Source organism: Equus caballus, chromosome 18 (assembly GCF_041296265.1).
Source record: "Equus caballus isolate H_3958 breed thoroughbred chromosome 18, TB-T2T, whole genome shotgun sequence".
Classification (NCBI taxonomy): Eukaryota; Metazoa; Chordata; class Mammalia; order Perissodactyla; family Equidae; genus Equus; species Equus caballus.
Genome location: NC_091701.1, coordinates 33,161,344 through 33,182,324, shown reverse-complemented (window position 1 = coordinate 33,182,324; position 20,981 = coordinate 33,161,344). Strand labels below are relative to the sequence as shown.

At 39.3% G+C, this 20,981-nt stretch overlaps 1 long non-coding RNA gene across 1 annotated transcript; it reads left to right on the top strand.

Annotated features, from left to right (window-relative positions):
- Positions 1-1,514: 1,514 nt before the first annotated feature.
- Positions 1,515-19,277, top strand: LOC138918768 (uncharacterized). The gene is made up of 3 exons (XR_011428492.1): positions 1,515-2,241; positions 7,246-7,425; positions 16,480-19,277. It is a non-coding gene; the product is annotated as an uncharacterized lncRNA (long non-coding RNA).
- The last annotated feature ends 1,704 nt before the right edge of the window (positions 19,278-20,981 follow it).

Genomic DNA, 20,981 nt, shown 5'->3' with positions numbered 1-20,981 from the left:
CTTTGCTTTATAGCCTAACTGTCCAAGGATGCTTCTCCAAACACTGTAATTGAGTTTTGAGGACTATTTGCAGGATTTGCTGTAAATGGAATCATACTATGTATACATTCTTCTTGTCTTGTTTTTCTTTTGGTCCAACATTATGTTTGAAAAAGTCATTCAGTTTGTTATATGTAGCTGTAGTTTATGAATATTCACTATAGAATAACATTCCATTTGTAAGTATACAGTTCACTTCATGTACTGCTATCCTGTGATGGACGTTTGCTTTTTGTTTGTTTGTTTGTTTTCGGTGAGGAAGCTTGGCGCTGAGCTAACATCTGTGCCAATCTTCCTCTATTTTGTATATGGGATGCCCCCACAGCATGGCTTGATGAGCGGTGTGTAGGTCCGTGCCTGGAATCTGAACCCATGAACCCCAGGTCACTGAATCAGAGCATGTGAACTTAAGTACTATGCTACCACACTGGCCCCTGGACATTTGCATTTTTTCCAGTTTGTGGCCATTAGGAACAATGATGTTCTTAAAAAGTTCCTGCACTTGTCCTCATGGGCAACCATCTCTCTCCTTTGCAGTGGCCATGCTCAGTCAAAGGCTGTGCACATCTTCAGCTTTATAAAATAATACCAGACTATTTTGCAAAATAGTTGTACCAATTGGCAATCTTATCCAATTTGTCTTTTCTTTCTATGATATCACTTAGACTTTTGCTTTTACCTTAAGCAAGACATGGAAAATTCTTGACTCTGGTTTCAGTGCCTTGTTTCTCTGACATAGTTTTGGGGCATGGTCTAAATTAAATATTGTTGGTAACCTGCGCTGATTTGTAGGATTGGCCTGTGTATTAGTTTCCCAGGGCTTCCATAACAAACTCCCACAGGCTGGGTGGCTGAAAACAACAAGAATTTATTCTCTCCCAGTTCTGGAGGCCAGGAGTCCCATACCAAGGTGTCAGCAGAGCAATGCGCCCTCTGAAGACACTAGAGGAGAATCTGTCCTTGCCTCTTCCTAGCTGCTGCTGTCTCTCGGCAATCCTGGGCATTCCTCGGCTTGTAGCTGCCTCATTCCAATCTCTGCCTCTCTCTTCACATGGCTCCTTCTCTGTGTCTCTAGGTTTCCTCTCCTCTTAGAAAGACACGAATCCTTGAATGTAGTGCTCACTCTAAACCCAGGATGATTTCATCTCTAGATCCTTAACTATTGCATCTGCAAAGATCTTGTTTCCAAATAAGGTCACATTCCCAGATATTGGGGGTAAAGAGTTCAAAGTATCTTTCTGGAGGACAAAATTCAAACCAATGTGGCCTACAAGGAAGAGGAGGGGAGGGGGAAAATTATTAGTTTATGAAACAATTACTACACATACTATATAATTTTTGATTGCTTAAGATGTTAACATTTCCCACAGGAAAGCAGTTAAAGAGCTGCCCACTCAAAACAACACACCTGCTTCAAAAAAAAAATCATCCTTTGATCCTTGATCCTATTAGGTTGCTTTTACAGACAAGCAAGTAGTTGAAAGAACTAGGGCAGCGTTCTGGGAGGTCACCTACGACGTGTGTGCCCTCTCTTTACACCTGAATCCCCTGTTGAACCTCATGATCCAGACAACAGAGGGAGAACTCAGAAGTTGTCCAGAAAGGAGCCATTTTTCCAAGAGACACATGATTTTGTGCGGGTTGAGTTCCTAGTTTTAGTGCCAGAAAAACAAAAATTTTTAAAGGTGAAGACTCACCTTGCTGACGTGAGATTTTCCTTGTACTAAAAGTCCTGATCTTCATTCTTTTATGGTTTGGCAGGGCTGATCTTACCGTTAGAGGAAAGAGTGTCTCATGGTTGCAGGAGCTGAGCCAAAAACTCCACTGACCAAACCCAACACTGCTCTTCCCCAGGCACGATGCCTGCATTCCACGTTTGCAGAGAGTTCTCACTGTGGGTTCCACTGATGAGTCTAGGAGCGCCCTGTTGAAATTCAAAGTTATCAAGTGGGGTGGGCGTGGGGAAGGAAGAGGGCATCAAACAATTCTCAGACATCACTACTTGAGACATTAGGTTAACAGATAATATCCTAGAATTTATCTGCCAGGGTTCTAAGGTGTTAACCTCAGAACCCGTAGCTTTACTGGGATAGGGAGCACAGAGAGGAGTTACAGAAGGCTTGTGTCAGAGGATGCATCTTGATCAGATGACATATTCCATCAGGGACACCAGAACCTTTGAGGACATCAGAGTCAGAGCTGGTAAGTTGCCCTCCCTTACAATTAGTACCCAAGACATCTTTCTCTTGCATCTCTTTCTCCCTGTTACCTATCAGCTAGCTCTAAATCTTGGCTCTCACTGCTTACTCCAACTCCAGTGTATTTTTCTCTCAATTCTTGGTGACTTCTCTCCAAAACAACAGATAAATGACTCTTAAAAAAAAAACAATTTTGTTGCAATATAATTAATGTACAATAAACTACATCAGCTTAATAAATACAGTTACTTGGGTTTTGACATCTATATACACCCAAGAAATGTCATCACAATTGAGGTAAGAACATTTTTACCACCCTCTCTCTCTCCACCTAAAATTTCATCTCTGCTTTTTAAAAATCCGTTCTACCTCCTGCCTTTGGCACCAGGCAACCACTGGTCTGCTTTCTGTCATTATTCATTAGTTTGCATTTTCTAAATTTTATGCAAATAAAAAATAACGTACTCTTTTGTTTCTTTCAATAAACCTAATTCTGAGATTCATCTATATTGTTGCATAAATCAGTAGTTTGTTCTTTTTTATTACTGAGTAGTAGCTCCTTGTGTGGGCATATCACAGTTTATCTATTCATCTGTTTGATGGACATTTGGGAACTTTCTTCTCACCCCATTTTGGATTATCATGAAAATGCTGCTTTGAACAGTTGTGTACAAGTTTTCGTGTGGCTATATGTTTTCATTTCTGTTGGGCAAACACCTAGGAGTCGAATGTTTGGGTTTTATGGTAGGTTTATGTTTAACTTTATAAGAAGGTGCTAAACGTTTTTCCAAATTGATTTTATTATTTTATGTTCCCAAGGAAACAGTATGAAAATTCCAGTTGCTTTATAGTCTCACCGACATTTGATTTTGTTAGTTCTTTTAATTTCAGCTATTTCAATGGATATGCAGTGGTATCTCATTGTGATTTTAATTTTGTTTCCATGATGCCTTAAGGTGCCGAACACTACTTACTGGCTGTCATAGGTTCCTTTCTGAAGTGACTTTTCAAAATGATTCTTGTGTCAAATCTACATATTAGAAATATTTCATCCCATTTTGTGGCTTACCTTTTCATTTTCATAGTGATGTCTCGCAAAGAACAAAAGTTTTTAATTTGATAACATAAAATTTATGAATTTTAAAAATTTATGGCTTGTGCTTTCTGTGTTCTAAAAGTCCTTGCTTATCCCAGGGGTACGAAGATTTTTATTCTTATGTGGTTTTAAAAGAAGTTTTATAGCTAAGTTTTACCTTTAGGTCAATACTCTACTTCAAGTTAATTTTTTTATATGCTGTGATGTAAGAGATGATCATTTTTTCATATAGATATCTGTATCATTTCACTACCACAGTATATTATCTATAAATATTTCTATATGTAACCATCTGTATCTATGTTAAGCTAAACAGTAGTTCATATTGATGTCTCCAATTCTAATCCAATAACATATGGATTATTTTAGCTTTTGTCAGTTTCGGATTTTAACACTTAAAATACACATAGAGTGGTTGTTGGTGGGTTTTAGCTAGTCATTCAATTTGTTTAGTCGATATGAGGCTATTCAGAATTTCTTTTTCTTTTTGCACGATTTTGGAAAGGTTTGTCATTTTAGATGCGACCTTTAGGGGAAAGTCTTCATCTCTTTGGAGATGTGTCCTGTCTTTGTTCTGATGCTGAAGGCTCTTTATAACTGTCATGAATATTATTATAAATAAATATTAATATCTGATTAGTTATTCTCTGGTATAGATCAAATTTGTTTGTATAAAATATTTAGTGGAAAGGGCCACTAGATTTCTTGAATTGTGATTTTGCTAAAAAAAATATACTTGTGTATATACACACATATATATTTTTTCATACATATATATACTTTTATTTTCTTAAGAGTTTAACCAAGGATATATGGACCATCCCCAGATGTGAATTGACATACACAGAAGAATCACATAAAACATTGACTAGAAAATCTGTTGCCAATTAACCACAGAAGTATTTATTAAGACGAGCATCAATGGTCCATCCTTATATACTGATAAGAAAAAGATGCATCTCTTAATTTCTTTTTGAATCTGGCAGGGTTTACTTATATAACTGGTAGAGAAATTTGACTTTGATTTTCAACATGCAAGAAAAAGGAGAGGAAGATATATTTTAATGTAATAGCTAAGAGTATGCTTCCTTAATGTAGAGAAATACAAAGAAGAAAATAAAGTGTTGAACTTCAATTTCCCTGCCCAGATAACCCTGTTGGTATTTATATAAAATAAAATAAATAATATATTAGGCTAGAAAATGTAAAAAGGTACCAAAAGGTACAAAATGAAACAAAAATTCTGTGTCTCTGCCCCCACCCCAACTCCTAAGCTTTCTCTAAAGTGGAACTGATTGACGATATCTTATATATCTTATAGCGGGGAGGGCAGTGCACAGACTTGCATTTCTTTCTCCTTTGTATATTTTTATCTTTACTTTATAGCAAAAGGATCACAATAGATATACTATGCCACACGTTGCTTTCCTCACTTACATTATGAGATATTTCCATATAATTTCATACGAATCTAACTGGTTCTTTTTAATGACTTTACAGTGTTTTATGATGTCATCATCCTAGAATTTGCTTAATACCTGTTGTTGGACTCCATGTGCCGTTTTAGTCTTTTAAAAACAATGCTGCAATGAACACTCATATGTGTGAAGATGCAGTCATATCACATAAACACACACACACAGACACAATTACACATACACACATTTATATAAACTTTCGTGTATGTCCAAGGAAATTTTTAGTGGTAAATTATTTGTGTGTATGTATGCAGTAAAATTATTGGGTCAAAAAGCACATGTGTCTTATATTTTGATAAATATTGGCAAATGTTCATATAGTAAAATTATACCAACTGTTATCTTACATGCAGTGTACAGGAGCCCATATTTCCCAGATCTTTGACTCTACAACATAACCTCAAACTTTTAATGTTTTGTTTTTCTGGAAAGTGAAACATGGTATCTCATTAATATTTAATTTACATTTTCATTAATGAGTGAGACAAGCATTTTTTGTATGTTAACTGCTATTTGTATTGCTTTCTCTAAACTGACTCTTCATATCCTTTTTCTATTCTTTCTACTGGGTTGTAAGTCATGTTTCTGTTTGTATAAAATATAAAATAAAATAAAATTAAATAAATATTTAGTGAAATTGGCCACTAGGTTTCTTGAATTGTGATTCTGCTAAAAAAATGAATATGATTTGAATAAGCTATTTATAATTAGAAAAACATAGGCTTTTATTTCTTATAAATATGTAAAATATGTTTTCCCATGGTCTTTTGAGGTTGTTGGTGTACTTGTACAGAGGTTTTTAATTTTTCTTTTATATATCATCTCAGAAAAAGTGCATAATCATATAATCGTATACGTTCCAAGGTGGATCTTCAATTTTTTCTTCCAAGTTATATCTCAGTATATAGATAAAGATTCTGCTTCTGTTCAAAGATAGCTTAGTATTCCTTTGTCAGAGAAGAGGTAAAAAGAAAGGGCAGCTTCTCCCACCCCAGCCCAGGATGCCCCGGTGGAGAGCTGGCACACAGCCAGAGTGTTTGGTTGGATGAAGCACTGTTTATTTCCTTACCTTTCCCTGCTTCCCAATGAATTTGGGGCAAAAGAAACCTGAAATAGATACCAAGGAAAAGAAAGAATATTTTTATTTTGTTTTCAAATTTAAAACTACTTCTACATATAGCGTTAAATTTACTTTAAGATTCTCGATTCTAAGCTCTTAACACTTTTTATTCTGGATGCATGTGTTCAAAACACAGATCGCTTTCTGTAAGATTTTTCTCCATGTAAACCAGCTTTAGTTTGGGGTATTTTTATTTAAATGACACTTTTACCTTTGCCACTTGAAGAGGTTTGAAGAAATGGCAGAGAGCAGGTTTATCTTAGAAACTCTACAGTAAAGGAATAATAGGAGAATATATCAAGATTCCTGGACTTTATCTGCTTCCAGTTAGCCATAATTGCGAAGAAGGACTCCCAGAAATTTTTGAGATTTTAATAAAGCTTGAGCAGCTAACGAAGTGAGATCTTTAACCAAGTGACTGAATGAAGGGAAGATCATTGTTCTTCACAAGATGGCAGAGAAATGCACTGAGTCTGGATTGCTTTCCAGCTCGCCAACCCTTGGCCATGCACTTTCATTGCAGGCTTGTTGGGAACTCCTTAGGATCCTGGCAGTTCTTCTAGTCTTCTCCTCACAAGCTGTCTTGCTGGCTGGGGCTTCTGTGTCATGAAGCACCAACAGTTGTTTGGCCAGACCCTCTGCCCAGCTTGGAGCATAGAGAAGGGCTTTACACAAACATCCTCTTTAGCCAGAGGAGTCAGTCTGCAATTACAACTTCCTAGTGGTCTGCAAAATCTGCAAATTGCCTCGGGTGAGCAGTCAATTGAATCCTCTTAGAGAGAAGTTAGGCTTAGTAGCTTCACTCTTCCTCTTACAAATCTTTAGAACTCAGTGGAATAGAAACCACAAGCAATTTTTCATTGGAACCAGCTTTTCTATATGAGCTTTGGTGTGACTTGGTAATGGTTGTCACTTTTGTAGCCCTTAGTGTCTCCATCAGGGTTGCCTCTGAGCATAATTTCCAAGTAAGCAACATATTTCTTTGGATGCTTCCCATCTCCTCTTCTAACTTAGCCCCTGTGGTTTTCGGTGTGCCCAGGCTTGACTGCACTAAGCCCCTACCCAGATGGGCTTCCCTTGCTCAGAGTTGCCTCTGTTCCAAAATTACCTCCTTCCTTCTTTCTGTCAGAAATTATTACCAAAGTCTCTCTTTTTCTTTTTTTAAAAATTGAGTTGTGGTTTATTTGTATTGAAATTTCCCTCTTTCTCCTATGGCTTTGACTTTCATTAGCTGTGCTCTTTTACTTACAGTTAGGGAAGAACAGAGAATGTGCTTGTGATCCTAAGCATGTTCCATAATTGGCTTTTTTTCAGTGTCCATGATGACTCGGTGGACTCAGCAGCATGGCATGCATGGTGGGACTCCTCATGGTCACCCTGTGGAACTAGAAGAGACATGGTCTAGAGCACTGGAAGCTCAGCTCCAGGAGGGCGGGGCTTTTTCCAGTTTGTTCGCAGCTCTGCCTGCAACACCAGGAACAAGGCTTAGCGCATGTAGGTGGCTTGGTAAATACTTGTTGAATGAATGAACAAATGATTGGTTTGCTCTTCCTTGCCCACCAAACAGCCTGGCCTCCCTGCCCTCCGACTTCACTCAGGCCCTAGGCCTATTCTTCTCATCCCAGAACCTGGAAAGCTGCTGGGTATCCTGGGTGGTCTGTAAGTTTTCCATGGTAGTATAACCAAACAGTTATTAGTGCCCACCTCATAGGTTTATTTTGAGGATGCATATGTTAATACATGCAAAAAGATTAGAACAATGCCTGCTACATACCGAGTCCTCAGTAAATGTTAACTGTTATTATGTTCTTTGGATTTATTTATTTATTAAGACTTTACTTTTTTTAGAGGAGTTTAAGATTCACAGCAAAACTGAGGAAAAAGGACAGAGATTTCCCATATGCTCCCCACCTCGACACACGCATCACCTCCTCCATTATCAACATCCTCCATCAGAGTAGTTTATTTGTTACGATTGATGAACCTGCATTGATACAATTTTTACGTTACAGTTTGCATTACAGTTCACACTTGGTGTTGTTACCTATTATTATTATTTTTTAATAATAATATGTTTTATTTTAGATTGGTAGGAGGTCTGAGCAATGGCTTTGTGGTATAAATACTTCTTTTAAACTGGCTTTGGAGTGCAAGCACTTCCATTAAACTTATGTGATTTTTTTTATTGAGCTTATGATAGTTTACAACCTTATGAAATTTCAGTTGTACATGTTCCCTATTATTTTTTTAAAGTCCATTGATAACAAAAAAGCATTCAGAATTATTGCTTGAGCATCTCTAATGCCAAAATAGGAAAAATGTATTTATGAACTAATTGGGCTCCAAATCAAGGAAAGTGAGAAACGGGTAAGTTTTAGTTATCTATTGCATTATAACAAATCTCCCCAAAAATGTAGTGGCTTAAAATAGCAATAATCATTTATTGCCTCTCGAAGTCTCTGTGGGTTAGGGTATGGCTTGGCTGGTGGGTTCTGGCTCAGGGTCTCACAGAGCTTGCAGTCAGACATTGGTTGGTGTTTAGCTGGAGCTGTTAGACACAACATCCATCTGCTTGTGGTCTCTCCATGGGCTTCCTCATAACATGGTGACTGAGCTCCAAGACCAACATAGAGAGAGAAGAGAGAGACAAAGAGAGAGAGAGAGAACATGTATTGCCTATTCTGACAGCCTCAGAAGCTATGTTGCACCATTTCTACTACATTTTATTGGTCAGGCATTTACAAAAATCCCCTCAAGTTGAGGAAGAGAAAACAAAGATCCCACATCTTGATAATGGAATGCTAACATGACATCATAAGAAAAGCACGTGGAATCAGATATAAATGTATGTATTGACGTGACCACTTTTAGACAATGCACTCTTCCGGAAGATACGACTCCAGCTGCAGCAGGCAGGCATGCACACCTGCACAGGCACACAGAAGTACCCTCCAGCCCTGAGTATAGTGGGGTCGGACCTAACTAGGCCTCATCAATTTAGATTTCAATTAGCAAAAGATCATGGGGGTCCTTCGGAAATGTTTGCCTGTGGGGCTGAGAATTGCTATGTGCACGCGCTTACAAAGCATTCATTGAGTTGCAGTCTGACACCATTTGAAGGGTGTATAAAGAATAAGAAGTCTAGGAGTCAAAATTGAAAGTGCAAATTGCAAATGCTTCCCTTCTAGAATGATAGGGCTATAAATACCAAGGCTGTTTCTGTTAAACAACAAATGGAAATGCTCCAGAATCAATGAGAGGTGTTAGCACCAGGGAAAAACAGCATCTTAAATCCTTACGCTAACAATTAAATCAGACACTTCTGACACTTTATCTGAGACACTCCTGGCAGTCCTTTATTCTTCATGGCATGATTCGAAACTCACAGCAGGTGACAAGCAGATTCTGGAGGATCATCAGTTTGGCTTTCTCAGCACTCTCCCCCAACCTAATTCAATATATCATATTCAAGCCAATTTCATGTTTTCTGAGAGGAGGCGATTGGTGAAAATGAGTGAGTTTCCAGAAATGTGCGCCACGGCTTCGAGAAGAGAAAGAATTGACCTGCTCAGTAACAGCTGAATATTAACACTGTCAGAAAAAAAAAGCCATTTATCTCTAAGACCTCAAGGACTGTCTGTTACAGCCCCTGTGAATCATGAGAAATCTCTGTCCGGGAGAGCGTGGAGCCTTCCAGATCACTCACCTCACCATATGAGGTCCCCTTTCAGTTAGAGAAAAAGATATTTTTCCTGTGATCATTGTAACTGGGCTGTTTTTATAAGATGGCTAAGCTGCTAAATAAATAGTAAAATGGAAACAACATCACCTCAGAATTTTAAGAATCTCATTTCTCTAAAGTGCTCTAAATGCTTTAAGCCTGCCGAAATAGAAGTCCTAGAGGGAGACTCCCAGAGCATTGCTCTGCCACAACTGGATTGTGAGTGGGTTATTCAGGATACTGACACCAGGAGCAGACACTACTCCCAGGTTCCGAGAGACACTGGTGCCAGTTCCTGAGCAGAGCAGCTGAAAGTGAGGGCAGCCACTGTGTGTGGTAGCGCTAGAGTGCAGGCTGTAGCATCAGACAGAGCAATGGCTGAATCCTGACTTACTCACCTCATAGCTGTGCAACTTTGGTGGGTTCCTTGACTTCTCTGAGCCTCAGTTTCAACATGGATAAATAGGGATGATAGCACCTACCACATGTGTTCAGGACCTAGCAGTGTCATCCCAGAGTGAATAAGTGGTAGTAATTAGTGTTATTATTGGTCTCTGGTTCTCTCCACCACTACATCTGTAGTTACCTAGAATGAGTCCAAAGACTTAGAATGAGAGTTAGAGACAATTGCATATGTCCTACAAGGTAACTCTGCCAGGAACCTGAGGGTGTGGCCTGGGGAAATATGGACCATGGTGTAAACACTGCCAGGTGTGCAAGTAAGCCACCAGCACACCCTCCAGGTGGCTGCCATTGTTCCCCTCTATACAGGCCTGGCACCCAGGCTCATCTCTGGGAGTTTAGGAGCACGAGAGCAGATCCCGGTACATGAGTCTGCGTGCTTGACTTCCACTGTCCATTGTGCTCACTGGTAGACACGATCAAGCATGTGCTCTGAACTTCACGCTGTGTTTGTCAGAGAGCTTGATCCACTTGTGTGGGTCCCTGAGGCAGGGTGAGAAGAGGGCAGCTCCAGGTGGCTCCCTACATGAGAGGGAGGGAAAGGCAAGTTCCAGACCCGCATCCACTGTTCTCTACACCTCCTTTCGCCATCGGATTGTAGCTCTGACTTATCTGGGGGAAGGGAGCAGTAAGAACAGCGCAGCAGAATTCTCTCGAAGTCCATAGCAATGATCTGAGAGACAGGAGGAAAATTCTCAGACCTAAGTTTTCTCTCTCAATCTTTGTGCTCTATGCGGCCATCAGAATGGCAGCTCCAAACCTCCCAGTTTCAGTCCTTAGAGTAAAAGTCAACCTTGGTGCTTACGTAACTCCCAGGGCTCCTGATTTTCTCTTTGTTTTTGATGCCTTTAGGTTCCTACTCTCACGATGGCTCAGAAGGCTTTTTGTTTTCTTTTCTTTTCAGATTATTCAGGATTTTGGTTGACTTTATCAGGGAGCTTATTTAAAGTATTCAAAATAGACAAAATAAAGTTGTCTGTAGCAAGTACAATCCATCACGATGCGAGTATTCAGGCATCTTGAAGAATGCAGTCCCAGAGACGGAGTCCAGCTATTACTGACTCACAGAGCACCTGCTGCTCATTCCACAGCTGTCCCGTGCCCTTGGTGTTACTGACCTCCTTGTTTGCCATTCTTCTCCAAGACTTGAAAAGAATGAGACTATTTTCATACTTGTTTCCTTAGATGAGGAAAAGGGGATCAGCTACGCATACGTGTTGGGAGGTGACTGGAAAAAGATGGCGAAAACAACTCTCTAATCAGATGATCTTTGAATGACTCAAAACAGATCATGATTTAATGAAATGGAATGGTGACAACCAAGGTGAAACAGAGCTTAGGAATGTTGCGTCCTCCTCTTGTCTTCTTGAAATGCTTTTCCTTTGGGCCACCCAACTTTTCCACATGTTAAGCATTACAGTCACATACATTTGTGAGATTGCATTACACCACCCTCAGTTCCTGTGTAAATGCTAATTCTACAGCATTATGGATAGACTTTCTAATAGAGAACTTCTGAACACTTACTGTTTGTTCCACATCTCATCAGCCCGGAATCTAGATGGCCTCCTTTGCTTCTCAACAATTTATTGTGCTACCATAATCTCTTGTATCAACCAGAAGTTATTGAGCATAGTGTTTAAGAATGCACACTTGGGCCCCAGACCTATGTTGAAATCCATACTCTATCATTTAAGAGCCGTGTGGCCTTGGGCAAAAAGCAAACCACACTTTCTTCATGTGTTAAGTGGGAATAATTATGGTGTAATTCATCAGATTTGGAGGAAGTTAAAGTAATATATAAAATGCTAAGCTCATGACTTAATACAAAACAGGTGTCTGATAAATGCAGACAGTTTCTTTTCTGAATCCCTCTTCTTTCTATGATAGTTGCTATAACAGTGCATAAAATGTTTGCCAATGCTTTGACCTTGACTATTCTTTACCAGTCATGGGGATAGAGGAATCTTCATGTTTCCCAGGGAATTTAGAGCAGTGTTTTGAGAAATGGGTGATGCCAGCTCCAGAGAGACAGAGATTTCATCTGTCTCATTCTCTGCAACTCTGATCCCACTGCAGTGCCTGGCACAGGGTAGACACTCAATAAATACATCTGTTGAATTAACGAAGAAATGAGTGGATTATAGAGGGTCAAAATATATGAATGGATTATGACATTAGACATAAAATAATAGAAAATCAGGGATGATGGTTTTAGTACAGGTGACCGAACTCCATTACAAAAATAAATTCAACCTTTTTGAGAATTTTACACAACAGAATATTAACTTAGTCTGACAGTCATCACTTTTTATAATTTAAAGTACTAAGTGTATATAACGTATACATTGTTAGAACAGAGAAAATATTTCCTTCTAGTAATCAATATTCACTCACTTCTCATTTGAACTACTCTTTGCAATGTTCTTTGTTGAGAAAATTCTAAGTGTGTAGTTTTGATTTTAATCTATATAGTAGCAAACATCTATGATATACCAAAATGAACAAATGATTATGAACAGAAACTTTTAAATATTCTGGTAATGTGGAATGTTAGTCCCAGATTGAGATAGCAAAGACACAGTTTGCAATTTGATTTCTACTTATTTCTAAATTTTATCTTCTGCCTTGTAGAAGTTGGTTTTCTAGGACTAAAAATTATCATTTTCTCCTATGAACTAGTGAAATTCTTTCATCCCAAAATCGATCTGATGTTGTTTAAATTTTTAAAGCCAGTGGAGGAAACATCAAGACATGAGTAGGTTGTAGTTAGATAGGCAATTGTTCTGTGGGGAACAATCTTATATAAGCAAAAACTAGCCATAAAATGACATAATAGGTCATAGATGCATCTCATTTCCTCTCTGTGTGGGGAACCACCAAAGGAAGTCTTTAAAACAATGGAAAATAGTATTTTTTTTTCAATTCATGAAAGCAGTCCGTAATGGGGCTTGAAAATTAGCTTGAATACTAGAAAATCCTGCTTTACTTTTTCTTTGCTGTAACTGTGAGGAGCTGGAGAACTCAAGGTGTAGAGTAGAGGGCTTTTAAATGTTGTGAAGATGAGACTAGAAAAAGACCTTGTTTACTGCGCATGTACTGCGTGTCAGACAGCGCAACCTGGCACTGTCCATACTTCTCATCCACCTAATCTGCCTTAAGTCTCGCAAGGTTGCCACTCAATTTATCATAAGGGCCCAAGGACCGGGTCCTAGTTTTATTACACTGTGTACCCCTACACATAGCCTAACACTTGATTGGTAAAAATACTCGTGTAAATATTTATCTATCCCTAGAATGTTAATTCCAAATTGAGAGGGCAAAGACACGGCCACAGATTTCCTTCAAGGTCAATAACAGAAAGAAGGAAGAAGACTGTCTTAGGCGATCCATTTGCAACCACAGGACCAGGAACAGAATTTGCCACCCCAAAATATGCCTTTGGCATAAGGGCTGTTTTGAGCTGATGGTTATTAAAAAACAGCAGACACAGGAAAAGCTCTGAAAACCTGGGAGAAGTCACCCTTTTGACAGGGAACTTTATATTTATAAGGGAAATCTCCATTTGTAGGGGTGCCTCCCTCTCTGTGCCAGGAAGGGGAGGATGACTTTAAATCTCTGGGAACTCTTATCCATGGAGAAGGCAAGGACTTAAATCTGCACAATGACTTTACCCTTGTTTATTGTACTTTTCCAAATAACTTCCCATAATTGACCCCGTCTTAACAACAGGATGTTAAAGCTATTTTTCAGAGGCAGGGATCCAGCCAGGAGCATGTACAGAAAAGAAAATTTTGATCTGCCAAGTGAAACTCATCCTGCCAGCACTTCCACACACTAGCCGGCCCTCCTAATCCCTTAAACTTTACCCCACACCTGGATGGGGAGACAGATTTGAGAGCCTGGCCTCCTGTCTCCTTGCCAATCGATTGTACAATAAAGCCTTTCTTCCCTCAAAGAGCGGTGTGCCACGGCGTCACATATCTGTGTGACTGTGTGGCATTGGGTGGCGAGGCCATGCTCAGTAACACATTCACCCTTGCTTTTCAGTAGAAATTGAAGTAAGTGACTACATGGACAAACTTGTATAAATTGCCTCTTCTTGTCTTCTTGGAAATAAACCCATGAGAATAATGGTTAGAAGAAAACTTGTGACTGAGCTATTGTTTGTTATCTCCAAATGACATTACCTAACAATTAACTAAGTGCCTATTTATTTAACAAACATAGTTTTAAGTGCTTTACAAGAATTAACTCATTTAATCTCCAGAGAACCTTGTGAGAAAGGACCCATTCTTCTTCTTTTTTTTTTCTGAGAAAGATTGACCTTGAGCTAACATCTGTTGCCAATCCTCCTCTTTTTACTTGAGGAAGATTAGCCCTGAGCTGACATCTGTGCCAATGTTCCTCCACTTTATACGTGGGTTGCTGCCACAGCATGGCTGATGAGTGGCGTAGGTCCATGCCTGGGATCTGAACCTGTGAACCCGGGCTGCTGAAGCAGAGCATGCCAGAACTTAACCACCTCACCATGGCGCCAGCCCCTATTATTCTTATTTTTACAGACCAGGAAAGTAAGGCAGAGAGAGGTGCCTTAGTCTGCCCACAGCTACATAGTTAGAAAGACGTGGAGCCTGGATTCAACTCCTAGCCATCTGGCTTCCAGCTCCCTTGCTCAGCTCTTCCCACTCTGTACTGGTTTTCTGTGTGGCCACTAAATGTTAGCTTGTTTATCTTACTCCCACCAGTAAGCTGAATTTAGATATTTTGCCTGCTTTTAGTTTAGCCTCATCTCTCAGAACTCCGATAGCTATTTAGAAAATAGACACTGGTTGCCTCTTTAACTCTATCATCACTTTAGCATTGCAAACTCTCGTCCACTCTAGGCATTGAGGATTTACATTATTTTGCCCTTGTTCTCTAAAATAGTCAGGACGAACTTTTTAAAGTGTGCACACAGCCTGAATGTATGTAAAGAAATGGCAGCCCTGTTCTCTTTATGGATCCAAATGGCCCTCATGTCTTTTCCTGTTGAATTTGTGCCCTCCAGTCTTTCTGTATTTTCTATCAATGGTTTTTGGTTTGCTCCCCTGGGTGTCTTGCCTAGCACTCATGCGTACTAAATCAAACTTGCTTTTGACAGATAATTTGTATAATTTATTGGGATGTAGGAGTCTCAAAAATGTTTTTCTATCTCCAGTGACTTGGTGTAAACTGAATGGTGATGGGCCAGAAAATTATTCTCCAGCCCTGCAGAAATCACTATGTGGCTCACACCATGATTGAGTTGGAGGCAGCTTAAATGTTGTGTTTGACTCTCACACAGTTTGCTGTCAGCCCATTCAGAAATAATTATGATAACCTAAGATTTGAAGTGTTCTCTGTTCAGTGGGTGGCTGATCTGTTTCTAAACATATTTCTTCATGAAGCAAATTCCTAGCAGGGTTTTATTTCTTAACCTCTCTTTATAGTAAACATCATCCCATAACAGTTGCATTTGCATGTCAGGAATAAAAGCTGTGTGTGCGGTGTGTGGAAGCAGGTAAACACAAAGGGACACATCTACTTTTATTTTTGTTCTGATTGTATCATCAGAGGTTCACTGAGATCCTGAGAAAGGATCAGTGATACAGAGTAACACATAATCAAAACACTAAGTAATGATTTTGATAATTTCAGAGGAATACCTGGTTATCTGATTCATTCGTATGGTAATATTTAAAATGTTATCTTGATAATTGCAATTCCCTGTGTTACAACTCCAAGTCCAGAAAAAAGGAGGTGTGAATTTGGGAGATATGTGTGCAGATATATTGCCAGTAATTGATAACTCACATGTATGACCATAACAAAGTCAACATAGTAACTTATCATATACTTTAGGTTTTAAAATGCTTAATTTGAATGTTTCTTCCTGACTATTTTTTCCAAAATTTTGGAAGGCATAGATGGCATGAGGTTTGGCCTTTATCATATCTAACCACCTCAAAATCACACACACAAGCAGTTGTTTAGTGGTTTTGTGAAAGGTTTTGAACAATAACAAAATCTAGGCCAATCATGATTTCTAAAAACGAGCCTTATGTATATTTTCTCTGCTGCCAGAACTTCAGAGATGTTACATAAAGTGAAAGCCCCGTTGGACTTCTGGTTACCATCAGACCTTTGGAATTGCAATAGAAACCAGAAACAGTCTGTGTAAAAACTTCTTAATATTTTATGAACATGTTTAACTTCCCACAATTTGTTTTTTCAGAAAGTGTGTTTATTATTTCTTATCTGAGTTTCCTCAGAATGGAGCAGTAAAATTCTGAAAATGAGAAGAGTCCATAATATTTATCTCAGGTCTCGCCTCTTCGTTCCAGGTGCACAGATACAGTTGTCCTTGTGACGTGTCCACTTGAATGACTCTTAGAGATTTCAACCTCACAAACGAAACTGGGTCTCTTGATTCCTCTACCAACCCCCACTGAAACCTGTTCCACTCTGGACCTCTCCAGCTGAGACCAGGATGCTGATATCCACACAGCTGCCAAGCCAGAAACCTCATTTAAGCATTTTTATTCAAATATAGTCTACAGAGCATAAAAAGCGTAAAATGGATGCATCTGAAGCATACAGTTCAAGAAATTTCTACTTATGAATACACTTGTGATCATTTTCAAGATGCCAGAAGTTTCCCTTGTGACCTTCTGAGAGTCATTGATTCCTCCTTTTCCATATCTGAATCTTCACCAAGTCCTGACTGTTGTTCCTCCAAAATTTATCTTGAACTTTTTCGCTTTTCTCCACCACAATCATCAATCTCTAATAACTTCTCTCCTCACTTCCACTTTTACCAGTTCATTACCTCTACTGAACGATCTTTAAGAAATCATCACCCTGATCATTGCACTTCCCTTCCTCATCAACTTCCCTTTACACTTAGATTAAAATGGAAACTCATTCTTGAGTCTTACAGTGAATGCCCTTCAAAAGTAGTCCCTTGAAACCCTCCAACCTCTGCCTCACTCTGTTTCAAGCATCCTAATCCCTCTTCCTGTTCCAGTTCCTGGAAAATGCCCTGGGGCCTTTTGCATGTGCTGTTCCTTTGGTATGAACGATTTTCCTCTTCTTTCTTCTTCACTCTCACCCTACTTCCACTCCACACTCATACCCTTAAGGGTACATTATCTTCACATGGTTAGTTCCTTCTCATCCTTCTTTCTCAGATTAAATATCACCTGGCCATAAAGATTTTTCCTGCCCCAAATCTAAAGCACAGCTCCCCAGTTACTCTCAGAGAGTTGTGTCTTTTTCCTTTACAGCAATTTGCGATTTATGTATTTAGGAGTTGCTTTTGGTTGTGTATTGTCTAACTTCCCTGCTAACGGAAGCTCTTAGGGAAGCTCCAAGGATATTATTTCATTCCCTCCTGCTAGCAGCTAACAATGCACCTGGCATACAGTAAAAGTATTTAGAAAATAATTGCTGAATGAATGAATAAATCAATGAGTGTGTACTTGTCTCTGAGAACAATGCAAAAGGGAGAACTGAGAGGAAGCAGAGGCTGGTGTGGACAGCCCCTCTGAGGAGAAATTAAACCTGAGGAAGGATTTTCTTTTTCTCAATTGAATGCATTTCAGAAATGGATCTTGGAGGATCCTTGTTTTTCTAAGCCAAGCATCACTCTGAGAAAAGTAATTTCTTCCCAGGACATCCCTGGAGAAGAATTCAGCCAGCACAAGTCAGTTTCCCTCCTGGTTGACCCGTATGTCCTTTGACCCCCAGCCCTTCTTATTCCACTGGCACCAACTCTGGGAGGATTTTGCATACACTTCACTGGTCCGTACTGTAGTTCCTACAGAATCAGTAGGTGATCTGAATCCTAGAACGCAGTGGCAGGTTGAGGGCTGGGGATAGAATGGAGTGGAGAGGCTTAAAAGAGATGTGGTAGGAAATCTTTCTGGAAAGAAGTTGAGGTTGGATTCTAAGAGGAAGTGGTTTTGAATTTTAAATTTTGTTTTCTTTTTTTCTATTGCAATTCACTTCTGATAGTCCCAAGCCTTAGTAAGATTTTGTAAATACCATAACCTGGTGTTTGTTGCGCTTTGGAAAATTCAGGAAGGATATTGAGTCAGTATTTAGTGTGTAGGCATATTAGGTCGAAAGCCAGCAGCCTGGAGCAGCATTGTGAAATGGAAAGAGGCATCCAGCAAAGATGTTCAGAGCAGTAGACCAGAGCAAGAGCTGACTAATCACTGTATCATGGATTTGTCCAACACGTCACCATTCTTTAGGAGTTGCAGAAAAACAAGGGGGAGAAAGTTGACAACCCTTGGCTGTACAGGATAGGGCACATTCCACATCAGTAGGTACTAAATAGATGAGTGATTCCTGAAACGCACAAAATGTGGGGACATTTGGGTTACATTCCTTGGGTTGCATGACTTAAAATTCTCTCACTTAGACATTCCTACCTCAAAGTAGACCTCAACTCAGAAAAATCTATTGTATTTTGGGCTGAAATCTGCCTATTTCAAAAAGCAAAAAAAAAAAAAAACTGTCTGAATTAACTGGATCATCAATCAGGTACACCTTGGACTGAGTTAACTCAATGTTGTTTCCTCAAAATGCCTGATGTGATCTATCAACTTAGGAAATGGGAAATTTAATGGAGATGCAGGGGGACAGTGTCATTTTGGCCTCAGTGCTTTGTCAGAGCATGTGGGAGTGACAGGCTTGGGGCTTTTAAGAACCGGAGAGTTACCAAAAGGAACTGAATGTTTAGGGTGTGGAGCAGTGAAAGAAGACTGGAGAATGCGAGGTGAGGTACTGCCCAAAGAGGAATTCTGCTGACTTTGTAGTTCTGTTTTTTGCTATATTCAATCATCTTTAAATGAGTCAGTGGTATAATTGAATGCAGTTGTTAAAATAGCCCAAATAAAATCAGCCTGCCACATTTGAATATTTCCAAGGAGTGGGAGAGAAAAAGGGAAGATTTATAGTATGTGGCCTGCCTCCCTACATCACTAGCGGAGCCTGCTCTACAACTTTGACTTAAGTTCTTAATAATAACAATGGGGTGGTTTTGCTGGCTTTGTTAGATAGTTAACCCAAATGCTCTGTTTATTTCATGGAATATTATGCCTTGATCTCAGAGGAAATACTTAAACTTGAAAAAGTGGAGATGCCTGTGTGTGTCATTCTTGTTTGGAATACGAGCTCAGTGAAAACAGGATCTAACTCAATGTTCATAATTAGAGCAGTGGCCAACTCTTCGGCTGGGGCTCATTATGTGCCAGGCCCTACTACCTGCATATTTCATGTCATCCTCACTACAATTATTTGAGGTAGGTACTATAACTACTGCTATTCCACAGATGAAAAAAGAGATGCTTTGAGAGGTTGAGAACTTCCTGACCTACCCAAGTCCAGACCACTAGTGAGGAGCTGGCCAGAAATTGAGTAGGTCTGTTTGAGTTCAGAGCCATGAGCTACCCAGTAGACAGGGCTGCTGCTGTACACCAGTAGTAGTAACCATTACTAGTATTATTTACCATGAGTACGTAGTACAATGCTTGAGAGAACCAGACGACCTACAGTGTTGGAGATACTAATCAAGCAGATAGTAGCTCATTGGCAGTTACAGACTGTCAACCCCAGTTTTGATATCTAATTGTAGCAAGACGTGGAACCATGATCTAAGTCTGGAGTCAGCAACCCAGGTACTGGCCATGGCTCCTGCTGTGAGTCCTTGGACAAATCATTTAGGTGCCCTGGGCCCAAGGATCCATCCCATGTGATACAAAGGAATTAGATGATTTTATAAATAATAGAGCTTTTCCAGCTCTAACATTCCAAGAGTCTACAAGTCATATGAGAATATGAATCTCACCACTCTCTATAGCACATGAAATTAATTGTGGCGAACTCTGATGTAGCCCAAAACCCATACAGGTCTCGCAAATGGACTTGGGCCAAAGAAAAAGAAAAATGTACCACCTGGCCACTTGGCAGCACAAAAGAACTTGCAAAAAGATAAAGAAAAGATTTTTTCTACCGTTGCTCCAGCACATTTTCCTATAATGTTGTTTCTCTCACAGATGTCTCAAGTTGCAAGCCTTCAGGATTTCTAGATAGAATCCACACCCTGGCTGGTCACTGTTCTCCCAGTCACTAGCAATTCCCATAGATGGGAAAGTTTGCTAAGAAGTGTAAAGTGTAATTTTTCTGTTTATTTTTTATGAACACCTCTTTAAATTCTGAGATACGGGGCCTGATTGGGTAGATAGGATTGCTGAATAAAATACAGGATGTCAAGTTAAATTTGAATTTTAGAAAAACTAGGAATCAATTCAATATCCCCATAATTACGTGGAACATACATATACCAAAAGATTATTCCTCATTTATCAGAAATTCAAATTTAACTGCATGTCTCGTATTTTTGTTTGCTAAATATGGCAACCCTACTCATAGAAGGAAGAATATTTTATATAGCTTTTTGGGTGGGATTAGGTCAAAAGCCTTACAAACTGGAACACCAACAACTTAGACTTCTATTTATTACTTTGCTCATTTCAATACTCTCATGTTAAACATCTGCCATGCTATCACTGTGTTTTCAGTGGGCGTATTTGTGTTTAAATTTCTCAGGTTATAAGTGACTCCTTTTTAAAGGGAAAAAAACCCACACACATCAGAAAGTCCATTCATAATATCAAAGAGATCCTAACTATTGATAGGAGAACTTCTAAACGAGGCAGCATATTTTGGCCCACATCTGTGACTAAGTTCTTTGAACTAATTGGGAAATACTGTATGCTGGCAGGCTTTAATGGAGAAATATGTTCCCCCTAAGGGTTATTTGTCTAATTGGCTGTAG